Raw genomic sequence first — 13664 nt, 5'->3', positions numbered from 1 at the left:
TTCTGAGTAAACATTTGTTTATAACTTCTGTTCGGATTGACCGATCATTACCAAAATTTGACAGAATTTAAGTTAAAGGACGTAAAATGTAAAAATGGAAAGAACTTGAAAACACGCTAAGTCGACTTAGCATAGCACTATTGTTTGGAGGCGTCGAATTGATCTTTCGATTTCCACTGCAAAAATCTAAGAGTCATAATAGAAAATCGATCTTTTCATTTTCTATGAAGTCAAAAGTCGACTTTGGTTTTATATACGCCCAAACATATATCACCAATATTTTTTAAAATTTAACATAGCTGAAGCCTAGGATTACCCTTTTAGAAAACGCGACTCGTGATTGTATATTATACAAATTAAATACTTTTGGATAAAATGAAATGTTTTTGGACGTGGCAAAAAATATTGGCCTTAATAGATAATTTGCGTGGAAGCTGTGCCTACATTTATGTTAAAAAATTGGTGAAAATGGGTTGAAGCCACCATGTCTTTTTTTGTTATCTCTCGATTTGTGAGTAAACCACACTTCTCTCGAGTTTCCTGTCAAAGTAAAAGCAGAAGCAAACTAAATAAGGATCATCTCACTAATGTATTACTTTTCAAAAATTCGTCTGCTTCTACCATTAAATGATGCTGACATTTTGAAGCCAGATTTACAGTGTTTTTTGAAATTTTCTTCTACTTTCATTCCGCAAACAGGTTTTTATAAAAACCATATATAGGATTGTAGTACTTGCGATTCTGAACTATTTGATACGAATATTGTGAATGTAGTCTGCACAGCTTCATAGAAATCTGCATCCAAATGCGAAAATTTTGTGCGAACATTTTTCTAAAAATCATATTTTTCGGGCCTAATTTTAACAATTGTCATTCGATTTCTTCGTTCTTGATTGCACATTTTAGTTTTTTACGTGCCTGATCCAACAAAGTGCCTGATTCCAAAGTAGAAAAATCATCTAAAATTGTTTTTGGAAATATCGCGTATTTTATCGCGTTTTCTGCGGTTCGTTTCCACTGCAATGAAAGAACTAGTACAGCATCTTCGTTTTAGCGGAAACAGAGATTTGAAAACTTCACTTATAAGGGAGCTACATTCATTTTATCCCCAAAAATAGTGTTTGATGCTACATCCACGGTTCTTGATTGATCGCCTTGAAATAGATATATATCGATGTAGATGTTCATGGTGAACACTGAAATCGGATGCGGACAAAAATTGTATGCACTTTGCGCAAATTAGCGATATTTTATTGGTTTTTTAATGCTAGGATGCAGCCGATGCTACATCTTAGCCTCCAATGTAAATTTCGAAAAATATATATAAATTAAAAGATATAGTCTAGCTGTACATGAAAATCACATGCGGACAAAATGATTTTGATAATTACGCGATTTACACGTACTTTAAAATGCATATAAATTAAAATGGGTTATTTGACCTCTATTTCCATTTCAGAAGCTTTGAGATATATCCTCATCGACCCAATTACCTTCCCTAATGGGAAAGCTTTAATATGAATGTCAATAAAGCAAAATCCGTCTATTTTATTGGGAGATTTAAGCAAAATGAAGGAAGTATTTATACAGATTTTTACAATATTTTCTACTACATAATGCATGTGAAAAAATATTTTTTCAAACAAAAAATTATTTTTTTGACCAAAATATGTGCTTATTTTGGCTGTAACATCGAAATTATAACACCAATCTGTATGATTGTAGTCTCATTTGATTCGCCGTGAAGTTTTGATCCACAACAAATTTTTATGTAATTTTATGACTACTAAATGGGCCTTAATTTGGAAAAAAGTTGACTTATATTCAATAATTTATCAATTTTATGTACATTCCGCGAATTCTGTGTAACATTTTACAGGTATTATGCAATCTACTCGCTGAAGTCACTTCGAGAGAACTTTTTTGTAACAATTGTGCTCATTAAAATAATTAGCGTTTTTATAATATTTTCTTTCTTAAAAAGCGAAATAAAAGCGCCATAACTTTTGTCCGCAACAACCAAAAATTGGCTCGCGACCAGATTCTTACTGGGAATTTTTTTCTTAACCTACATATAAAAAATCGTTGATGTAGCGCGAAAAAAATTTATCCTTTTTTTCTGAAAAGGAATATGAAATAATTGACAATATTCCTGATATATGTGATTATTGTTTAACACTTAATTTTTAAAATCAACTGAGAATATTTAATCAGTTTTTATAAATTCATATCTTACAACACTTTTTATGACTGTACGTCCCCTGCGGAAATACGTTACGTATTTCTTCGAATTTCGGGGGTACCTCCCCTCCCAATTTTTTAAAAACGTAATATTTTCAAAATTACTAAAATATCGGTTTGAATTAATTTGTTAGACAATGGTGGCTGTGTCTTCGACTAACGTCATTATTTGGGGTTATGTACCTTACCACGTTCTCTTGTTTACATATCGATGCCTTACTTCCTCAACCTCGTATCTTAAAAAAATGCGATTTTGACTTTTTTGTATCAAACGACTGCTATTTTTGCGTTTCATTGCCGCAACCACTTATTATCTCAATATGTTGTCACGGTTCTCTAAATATTAATAAAATACATTCTCGTATCTCATTCACCCCTATTTTCATAACTGCCTCAAACTCGTATCTTAATACCAGAGCAATAATGTTTGACTGACAAATCAATGCCCAGGTGAAACGTCGTAAGCTAGGGTAAATCTAGAATCTTCAAATTCTGAGTGAGGGTTCCTATTGAAGTGTAGGTGTGTTCGTAAGAAAAAAAGTAATAAACTGCACAAAAAATTTTACCTTTCGTATTACGCGAACGTGTAGAGCTAGAATTCTGAGCGGAAAATTGGGGCAGAGCGGAGTGGAAAATAGTTGTATTAAAGGGTTTTTGGAAATTAGAACAATAATTTTGCTCCAATTACTAAAATTTGGTATTTTGTGAACGAATCTTCAAAATTGTTATGCTAATATCGGTTGAGATATTTGGTTTATGTAAGGAGGTATTTGGAAATATATACGAAAAGTACTAAATGGTAATAAATTAAGTACTAATTGACTTTGAGTGAACGGATAAAAGTGGAATGCATACAAACATATGTTCCACAATACCCCCGAAGGTACAAGGGGGGCTTTTCTCCTATCAATGGGCACACGCCAATTAATATTGCCTCAATAATGTGGGACATACTTCTTGTCGCCGAGCCGGAACGGCGTGTCTCACGACATCACTTTTTAGTGAAGTTGAAATACTGAGGAAATGTAAGCCGACATTACACTGAAGGGATTTGCCACCGCCGCAAATTTTGATGTTCTGGTCAGGGATTGAACCGCAGACAACCTGAGTGCAAGGCGGACGCGCATACCACTGCGCCACGGTGGTTCCCAATGCCTATACAATAGTTTCCATAAAAGCAGGCAGTCTTTATTGTGGTAAGTCGACGATAAAAGTGGAATAATGACATTTATTATCTACTAGCCCATTTAGATATGACTTTATTAGCCTGATTTAGCTCATTATCAGGTTTTATTTGCTAAATCCACCCAAAATCTACCAGATTTCCCATACAAAAATAAATCATCGTATTGAGTGGATTTGTTTTAAATCTGGCATAAATCCTCGTATACAACTCTGTTATTTGCAACATGTTGCTAGAAAATACAAAAAGTTGCAAGCTGGCACAATAAACAAGGTAGATGCATCGGTGAATTGCTACACTAAAAATAATTTAAAATGTAAAAATTTGTAAACAAGGCGAAAAAATTAAATTTGTTTTGATGTACAAAGTTGATTTTATTCAACCAAGACTAATATATACGATGTCTAAACGATAAAGTAATTCGTTTTTTTTTTTATTTTAGATGTGCAACAATAAACAATAAATTTGTAATTTGACGTATGTTTTTTGAGACGAATTCAATTTACAATAAATTCTTTTGACGTTTCAAATTCGATCAGATGGGCTGATGCATCTACCTTGGTAATTGTGCTATGAACAAAAATCAGCTGACTGACATTTAAATCCTCCAAAATGTATATCTAAATGCAATGAGATTTGTACTGGATTTATTAAATCCAGTCGAGGATTTTTGGCTAGTCTAAATGAGCTATACGTCGCTGATTGTGTGTATGTTTGACGTACCACGAACAAAATAACCATATTCTCACAATGCAGCGTGATGGAAGACCAAAAAAGAGGAGATACATGTTTCGGCGTTTGTCGCTATCACATGTACTTTTGTTGTAATGGGCCCACAAACATTAGATTTGATTTACTGCCTCAAACTCGTATCTCAAAAAATGCATTTCATGCTTAAATAAAGAAAGATTAGCATATTATTCCTACTAATATGCATAGATGTACTTAATTCCTTAATAATTGCCTTTTACACTTTTACCCAAAATCGGATGTATCAAAAGATAAACCGTTTTTTGTCTCTCCTGAAAAGTTTTTTTTATTTAAGATACGAGGTTGAGGAAGAAAGGCATCTATATTTTATATTTACAAAACTGCTAAACCTCTTTCCCTTGCAGTTTTCGGATATTGTACAGGGATTACCACTATTGATAATTAGCTACATGTTTTGCTGAACATCGGAGGGGACGGAGCCCCTACTTCCTAAAAAATCACGTGAAATCCGCGAAAATTTGCAAACAAAATCGAAGAATTAATTGTCTCCACAGATTTCCTTGGACCATTTATTGTTGATTTATGATGTATTGTGTTTGCCAATATTCGGTTGTTTAAGTTTTTTATTATACGGCAAACAAAAGATCGGTTTATATTAATCCACCTGCCGAATGAATATATTAAAATTTAATTTTGTATATGAGGGGAAAAATTGTGATTTGAGGGTATTATGATATTTTCTCCAGACCATGGGAAAAGTGCTAGAAAGTGGCAACCCTGTTAGGATAACAAATGCAAATTCTTTCTAAAATTACACTACCATGCCCCAAAAGATAACTTTAAGTCAAAAGTACATCTTATAGAAACAAATAGCATAATCATTTTTAATAATATTCTATTGTTGCTTTTGTTTTGCAATCCCCATTCTCGAGGATCAGTCAATATTGTTGTGATTATTATTATCCCATTCAGCTACAAAGTACAGAAGCAACTTGTTGAAAGCTCTCTGTACATAACAAGAAACAACTGGACACAAAATATTACATTTTAAAAAATTGTAACGGATCCAAAAATTGATTTAATGCAGAATACTGGATTTGTTGCTTTTGATACGCACAACACTGTATGTATGTATATGCACAAACCTATTCTATGCTTCAGTTTTGTCAATACATGAAAGTTAAAAATATTTTATTTACAGCAATCAATTTAATTTGCATTAAAATAATTTAAATGAAATTTAAAATATCCAAATTTCAAAAGATTATTATTGGTTTCGGTCAATGCAATGATTTTTGGTGACATTTTGGCATGACATTTTGTAACCGTAAGTAATGACAAAAATGTATTTTATGTTGTGAAACGCAGTCCCGCGAGTAAGAACTGTCTAAAGATGATAAAGATTTACCAGATTTCGTGATTCAAGAACAGGACCAACAATTTTCTGTAAAAGAGGTTTACGAAGGCGAAACACAAAATTTCTGGTAATTTAATTTTATTGGTGCTTTATCGCAACGTGCAGCTTTATGTCAGAAAGGTTTGTACCTCCGCAGAAATCCAAATAGCACCAAAGTACCAAAAATAGGGGCGATTTCAAAACATGGACCGATATAATTCATCTTCAATACCAAAACTCCTAGGAGTTATATAGGTTTTAATTCCTAGGAGTTGTATAATGTTCTTTGTAAATTTTATGTTCACTTCAACAGATGGACCAAATGATGGACATCGTTATGTTATGTCTATATAGCATTTTCTGTTGATTATGAATATGTGGGGTTCTTAACCTTATTGTTACTCATATGAGGATATATATATATATATATATATATATATATATATATATATATATATATATATACATATACAGTATTTCCCTCTTATATGCACCCCGGATATAAGCATTCCCCGGTTAATAGCACAGAAATTTGTGCAAATGTTATTTTTTGTTCAAAATACATTGACATTATTTCGATATATGCATCCCGCTTATATGCATTCCCCTCTTATAAGCACTTGAAACAACCTATTATGTTAATAAGATCCAAGGAAGGAAGGAAGAACGATTGTGCAGAAAATGAAATTTCCAAAATTTCCTGCCAATAAATTGCTTCATGAAATAGAAAACATAGAGCAATTCTATTTTAGACAATGCACAGGCAAAAATAACGGACTTTTTATACCCTCCACCATAGTATGAAGGGTGTATTAACATTGTTTTTCCGTTTGTAACTCATTGAAATAATCATTTGCAACACTATAAAGTATAAATAATCTTTATCAGGGTAAAATTCGGATTCGATCTATACATTTCCGTTCCTCCGTCTGTGGTAATCACTATAGCATCCACAAAAATAGAGATAGAATACTGAAATTTCGGAAAGATGAGTCTTTTGTTTGCAGTTCGAGTTTTAGTATAGCCCCCATATAACGGTACCGTCCGATTTCAGGTATTTTGAGGTTTTCATCTACATTTTCAGACCGAATTAGCTATAATTTGGCACTTCTACTTCCTAGTGGTCAAAAAACTTATCTATCCAAAATTGTGGACATAACCATATGTTTTGGTATAGCCCCAAATAACGTTACCGCCCGATTTCAAGTATTTTCAAACTTTTAGCTGACCGAATTAGCTAAAATTAGGTATTTGGAGTTCTCAGTGGTCAAAATTCTTCTCTGCCTGAAATTGTGGATATTTGTTCTTTCGTAACAGCAAGAAAACTACTTATTCTATATTAATTTAGAATATTGCATGGTTCGGTCCGGCCGAACTTGACGCTTTTTTACTTGTTTAAGAAAAAAATAATTAAGATTCTTCTCTTTTTAAATATACGTAACTTCTATTGATATCCGATCCTAGTACTAAACGAAGGAATGGGATGTTTTCTTATGAATGAAACAGTTTTTTTTTTTTTGGTTGATTAAAAACGAATAAATTGCAATTTTAATGAGAATTTGTATATGGCGGATTTTTATATAAGCACTAATTGTGCTTATAAACGGGATTTCGATATATGAATCCCCCGCTTATATGCACTGCCTTGCTTGCATTTTCCACAGTGCTTATATCCGGGAAATACTGTATATGTGGATACCAACAACAGCACGCAGATGATGAGAAAAATGTGTCGTTTGCAAGCCGTAATTTCTGCTAATGAAGAAGATAGCAAATCTCACATGAAGAAGAATGGCCGAGGAACCACAGAAGGAAGACTTTCTTCAACGCCACAAGAAGAATATTCAAAAGGCCAGAAACGTAAAGCCGCCTCAGAAGGATGTTGTTACTGCTAGAGTGAAGAAGCCGCCTTAGCTTATTTCTTTACTAGGCCGCTTATTTCTTGGTATCACACATCGAATCTTAAAATGCAAGGGCGCATAAACACAATTTTTTAATATGAATTGTTCGCAAATAATTAGTACCGAACTTAGAAATTACAGCCAAATTCTGTTTATACCCTACGCCACACTGTGGCAAGGGGTATTTTGTCTTTGTGCATTAGTTTGTAACATGCTAACGAAAACGAGATAAACCCATAGTTCCTTTTAGGGATATACATAGAATCACTTTCTGAGTCGATTTACGCATGTCCGTCTGTCTGTCCATGTATTTTTGTAAACAAAGTACAGGCAGCATTTATTGTCCGATTCGCATGAAAATTGGGGAAGATATTTTTTTTGGCCAAAGGACAAACGCTATTTATTTTGGTAAAAATGGGTTCAAATTTGGATATAGCCCCCATATACACATATCTTCGCCCGATTTAAGGCATTTGGTGCACGAAACACGCTATATATGTCCGATTTCAATGAAATTTGGAATGTGTGACGGAATTTAGTCTAGAAATAAGTGTGCTAAATAATATAGAAATCAGTTCAGAATTGGATATACAAATTATTTCTTGATGACTGCAATATTTCTTTACATTGGCCCTTTGGCTCAATGAATATATAACATTTATTATGTTAGTATTAATTTACGAATTACTTTATTATAACGAGCCAACTGCTCTCTTTAAATGTATAAATGTAATTGAACTTAAACTAAAGGTATAGCTAGCCATCACCAAATTGTATTGTAAGCATATTGTGGCAATTTGGGCATTGACATCTAAGTCAGCACCTTATTGCCCTACTAAATATTCTTATTGTTGCAATTAGGGCGTTGACAGCTATGTCAGCACCTTATTGTAATTATTCACATTTATTAATAATATTAATTTATGTTTTTAACTACATATTACATATTTAATAACATATTATTTATTTCCTGATAACTTACATATATACATATGTTCCCACAACATCCCTGAAGGGACAAGGGAGACTTCTCTCATATCAATGAGTGCACGCCGATTCATATTGGCACAATGATATGAGACCTACTTTTTATTGCCTGGTGCTTTCATTAGATTTCCATTGTGGTTTATGTAATTGGTATCATACATATGTTCCCACAACATCCCTGAAGGGACAAGGGAGACTTCTCTCATATCAATGAGTGCACGCCGATTCATATTGGCACAATGATATGAGACCTACTTTTTATTGCCTGGTGCTTTCATTAGGTTTCCATTGTGGTTTATGTAATTGGTATCATTTATTGTAGCTGTATTCTCAAAGGTGATGAGATAAGTACCGCTTATGGTCATTTCAGGGCTGTTATATGTTCTAAATCTTGCGGATTGGTCGTTGATTATTATTACACCCTCGTCCACGATGGTTATAGGTTTTAAGTGACTTGGTTGCGTATGACATTGGCAGAACCTCCTGAATGAATTGCACGCGCACAGGTATCGCGTTTCATTACTCTGCAGAATGTTGCTTTGTTGGCCTTTGCACAATTGTTGACAGCTATGACCCTATCGTCGCATTCTGCAACTGTATTTTCTTCCAACTACAATATTATGACCGCTTGGCAGCTGGACTCTACTCTAGGATATTCTATCAGTACATAAATAACACTTTCTGATTGCAAAATCTTTATATTAGAAATTTGCATTAAGTTAACAATCGAAACTTCTGTGAGCTTTTCAACAAAAATAGATTTCAAATCATTATTATCAAAAATTGCCGGATTTATAATATTAGATTTAGCTAATGTGACAGTTAGTATTAAATTCTGAATTTCTGTTATGACCATTCTATTTCTAGCCAAGAGTACATCGTATAAATGAGACGTATCTGGAGTGTTTTTCTTAGTTTCTTTAATGATTTTGCTAACCGTGTCTGTGAGCCGATTTATTTGTTTTTGTGTTTCTGTGTTAATCAAGACTTGCCTATTGTTTGATTCGATAAGTTGCGACTCAGACATTCTAAGCCTTTCAAAGTCAGCTGCATCTGGAGTTCCTGCCACAACTGTTCCTAGAAAATCTAAACTTCTGGCTAATCGATGATGTAATTTTAAGGTGGACAGTAAATTTCGAGCATGTTCTATGTCGACAGTGAGCAATTTTCTCATTTGCGACTGAGGAAATAATTCCGTCATCTTGGCATTATCGTCTAAAATTTTCACGAAATCTGTTAAGTTAGCTGAATGTCGAATATAACTATATTGCTCCCATACTAAAACCCTACCATCTAACACAGGAATGTATCTTGAGTGAGAATAGTCGGTGATGCGAGCATTTGCTACGTTAAAGATGGTGAATAAGTGTAGTATGAGCCTGAAAGGAAAAGAATAAATAAGCTAACGTTAAATCATTGTATCCCTGTTTTTAATCAGATCTAATAAGAATAACTTTAGTCATTTCAAATTGTCCTTGTGGACTACCCTCCCTTTAATAAGTACTGAAGTTCCCAGGTCAGCTTGTATGGTTTCCTCAGAATATAAGGGGGACAATTTGTTGCCTAATCTTTTGTTGTTTTTTAGGTAGACTTTTTCGCCGACTTCAAAAACTCTATTCTGCCTGTTTGAGTTAAACCGGGTTAATTGGGTTTCTTGAGCCTGTGTAATTTTGTCTCTGACTTCTTTTTTAATGTCATTAGACGACGAATGTATTATATCAATTGGTTTTAAACCTGTGACAGAATGTAATGTTCTATTATATGCCAATGTTGCTTGAATAATTAATTGATTTCTAACGCTTATTCCTTTGTCGATTTTAAGACATCTAGCAATTTCTATCAAAGTACTGTGGAACCGTTCCACTTGACCATTTGAGCTGCTGTGAAGAGCAGGAGCATCAACTACATCTATGTCATATTGGTTTCTAAGTAGTGAAGTGATAGTTTCTGAGTTGAAGGATGCTTCATTATCGCAAAATATGACCTTTGTTTTGGGAAATAAGTTTAATAATTGCAGAATAAGCACCGTTACGTCAACAATTGCTCGAGATGCTATTGGCTGGACAACGGCAAATTTGGAAAATTTGTCTATGCAAGTGAGGAATTGTTTTTTGTCCGTGGAAAAGATGTCGATATGTAAAATTTCACCTGGATAATTTGGTATTGGTGTTTCGCCTAATTTTTGTTTCTTAGGGTGTCTATCATATTTTGCCTTCGAGCATACTTTGCAGTTTAATATTACTTCTTTTTCCTGTGCCGCTCTACGTGCACGATTGTGCTCAGCTGTGACTATTTCAACTTGTTCAGACTTATCTAATATGTCCGTAACATTATAAAACTCCGTTTTAAAGGATATTTAGACTCTGCTAGAATTACCTGATTCCTAAAGCAGTTAATCGGTTTTTCAGTTGGCTCTATTGTGTAAGACAATGAATTTTCACTATGTATGGTAGCTGCGTTGGATTGTAAATCGTCTTGCAACGAGTTAATATTTTGTCTTGAAAGAGAATCAGCTACGTAATTCTCTTTCCCTGGTTTGTAGTGAATTTTTGCGTTGTGCTCTTCTATGAATGCCTTCCATCTTTTAATTTTTGCATTAGTATTCCTTTCGGACACTGCAAACGTCAAAGGTTGATGGTCGGTAAAAATATTCAAAAAAATATTCTTTAGTGCCATACAAGTATGATTGAAGTTTACCTAGGGCCCAAACAATAGCTAAAAATTCCCTTTCATTGGTGGCATAATGCAACTCGTTGTCCTTTAATGTCCGTGAGATCATAGTTATCGGCCTAACTTCCTGAGACAAAACCGCTCCGATTCCACTAGCGGATGCATCTGTGGTTAAATCGAAAGGTTTTTTGAAATCTGGATACATAAGGATGACAACTTCAGAAGCCAAGATATTCCCTAAATGTTCAAATGCGCTTCGTTGTTCATCAATGAAATTAATTAGTATTTTCCTAGACATATATTTACTGACTGTGCCGTTTTCCCCTTTTAGTATATTTGTCAAAGGTTTTGCTATCGATGCGTAGTCTTTGATAAAGATTCTGTAGTAATTGGCCAGGCCAAGGAAGGACCTTAGGGCATACAATGTTTTTGGTTCGGGAAACTTTTGTATTGCCTTAACCTTTTCTGGGTCTGTTCTTGTTCCTCCTCTGGCTACAATAAATCCTAAATATTCTACACTTTCTTTAAAGAATTTTGTTTTCTCCCGTGCAATTCTCATATTGGCACCCAGCGAAAAGTTTGCCTCCAAAGAGGCAGTTAAATGATATGTACAAGTGATTTGGAAGTGCATCAAATTATACATTTTCACTCATGATTTTTACAAGGGAGTGACTACTGAAAGAGGCACTCCATTGCACCGCATTTTAACTGACCCTTTGGCATTGCATTTTAACTGAACCTTTGGCACTGCATTTTAACTGACCCTTTGGCATTGCATTTTAACTGAACCTTTGGCACTGCATTTTAACTGACCCTTTGGCATTGCATTTTAACTGACCCTTTGGGGTAGAATATGAGGCAGTCCAGAGCACGTGTTTTGAATAACAAAATAAAATGCATTTATTAATTGTGTAAAACAAAAATATTAATAACTTTATTAAATTAACACAAATTATGAAAATTCTCTATTGAATTCAATAGCAAACATGTGTGTTTCCTCCGCTCTTCATTTAATCCAAGCTTAAGTGCTTTTACTTCATCTGCTAAATGGGTTTGATATTGTCTTCCCATCACCAGTTAAGATTTCGACATGTACTCCAATAGCACTCCATTGGGAAAGTTTCTTCTCGTGAGTTACCGGAAAAATGTTCACAAATTAAATATTATTTAGTTTGTATTAACAAATTTTTGGAAATGTTAGCACGATTATCTCCTTTTGGAAATGTATTCCGGTGCCTGTAGAGATGTACAAACTGATTTATGTACATGTAGGGATCTCTAACAACTGCTAATAAAATGTAGTGAACGGAGTGCCTTTTTCACGACTCCGTTTGCACTGCATCCTGATGCTGTTAAATTGTGAGGAATTGGAGTGCCTTTTTCACGACTCCGTTGAACTGCCTCCGGATGTTGTTAAAATGTGACAAATGGATGTGATTCTTTGGATTGCTTCCAAATGCGGTTAAAATGTGCGGAATGGAGTGCCTTTTTCACGACTCCGTTTGAACTGCATAAAAACATGCCGTGAAAGAACTAGTCTACATTGCACTACTTCCAATTTATTTTGCTGGGCATCTATCAATTTTCGAAGTATCGTGTCGATATGCCGGACATGGTCACTTTCATTGTCCGAGAAAATTATTACGTCGTCAACGTAGACATAACATATTTTCCCAATATCTTCGCGCAAAACACCATCGATTGCTCTCTGGAAGATGCTTCCAGCATTTTTTAAGCCGAAAGGCAACCTACAAAATTCGTATTTCCCGCCATTTACAGAGAATGCTGTTTTTTCGCGATCCTGTTCCGCTAGATAGATCTGGTGATACCCAGACTTTAGATCCAGAGTAGTGAAATATTTTGCCTTCCCCAAATTAGCCAGGATCATTGGGATGCTTGGCATTGGATAGCGATCAGGTATTGTATGCTCATTCAATTTTCTAAAATCAATGACTAGGCGCTTATTTTTATTGCCGTCTTATCGATGCCTTTTTTGTCAACCACCCACGCCGGGCTATTGTACGGTTACTTTGAAGGCCTTATTATCCCATGTTTCAACATTTGTTCGATCTCTTTATTAACAAAATCTGCTACACCCATGGGATATGGGTATAATTTAGAGTATATGGGGTTATTACTTGTTGTACGTATTGTAGCGATGACTGAAGTATTAAAGGGTAGTGCCTCGTTAGAGGTTGAAAACGCCTTAAGTCTCCTCAGTATCATCTTCTGATTTCTTTTACTTTCAGGGATCAGCAGATCGAAGCCTATGATAGCATCGAACGTATTTAGTGAATCCAACAAAAAAATGGGGCAACTTTCCCAAAAACTTTAATTAAACATTTTTCTTTTATTTTACTTGAACCATGTATTGAGTTTACAGTAAAAGGGACATTGACAGGTGTTACGTGGTGTTACGTTTTTAAGCCCATTTATGGGTCTCACGTAGTTTTTTGCCACCCCAGTATCAATTAATATTTTTAATGTTCTATCAGCCAACTGTCGCTTAATGTACGGAAGTTGGGACCGTTCTCTAAAAAATTCAACGAGTCGTTTTCAAACGTAGATTCATTGT

Source organism: Musca autumnalis, unplaced genomic scaffold, assembly GCF_047663935.1.
Source record: "Musca autumnalis isolate F117 unplaced genomic scaffold, ASM4766393v1 scaffold_4, whole genome shotgun sequence".
NCBI classification, from domain to species: domain Eukaryota; kingdom Metazoa; phylum Arthropoda; class Insecta; order Diptera; family Muscidae; genus Musca; species Musca autumnalis.
The sequence above is the reverse complement of the archived record's forward strand: the minus strand, read 5'-3'. Positions refer to the sequence as shown.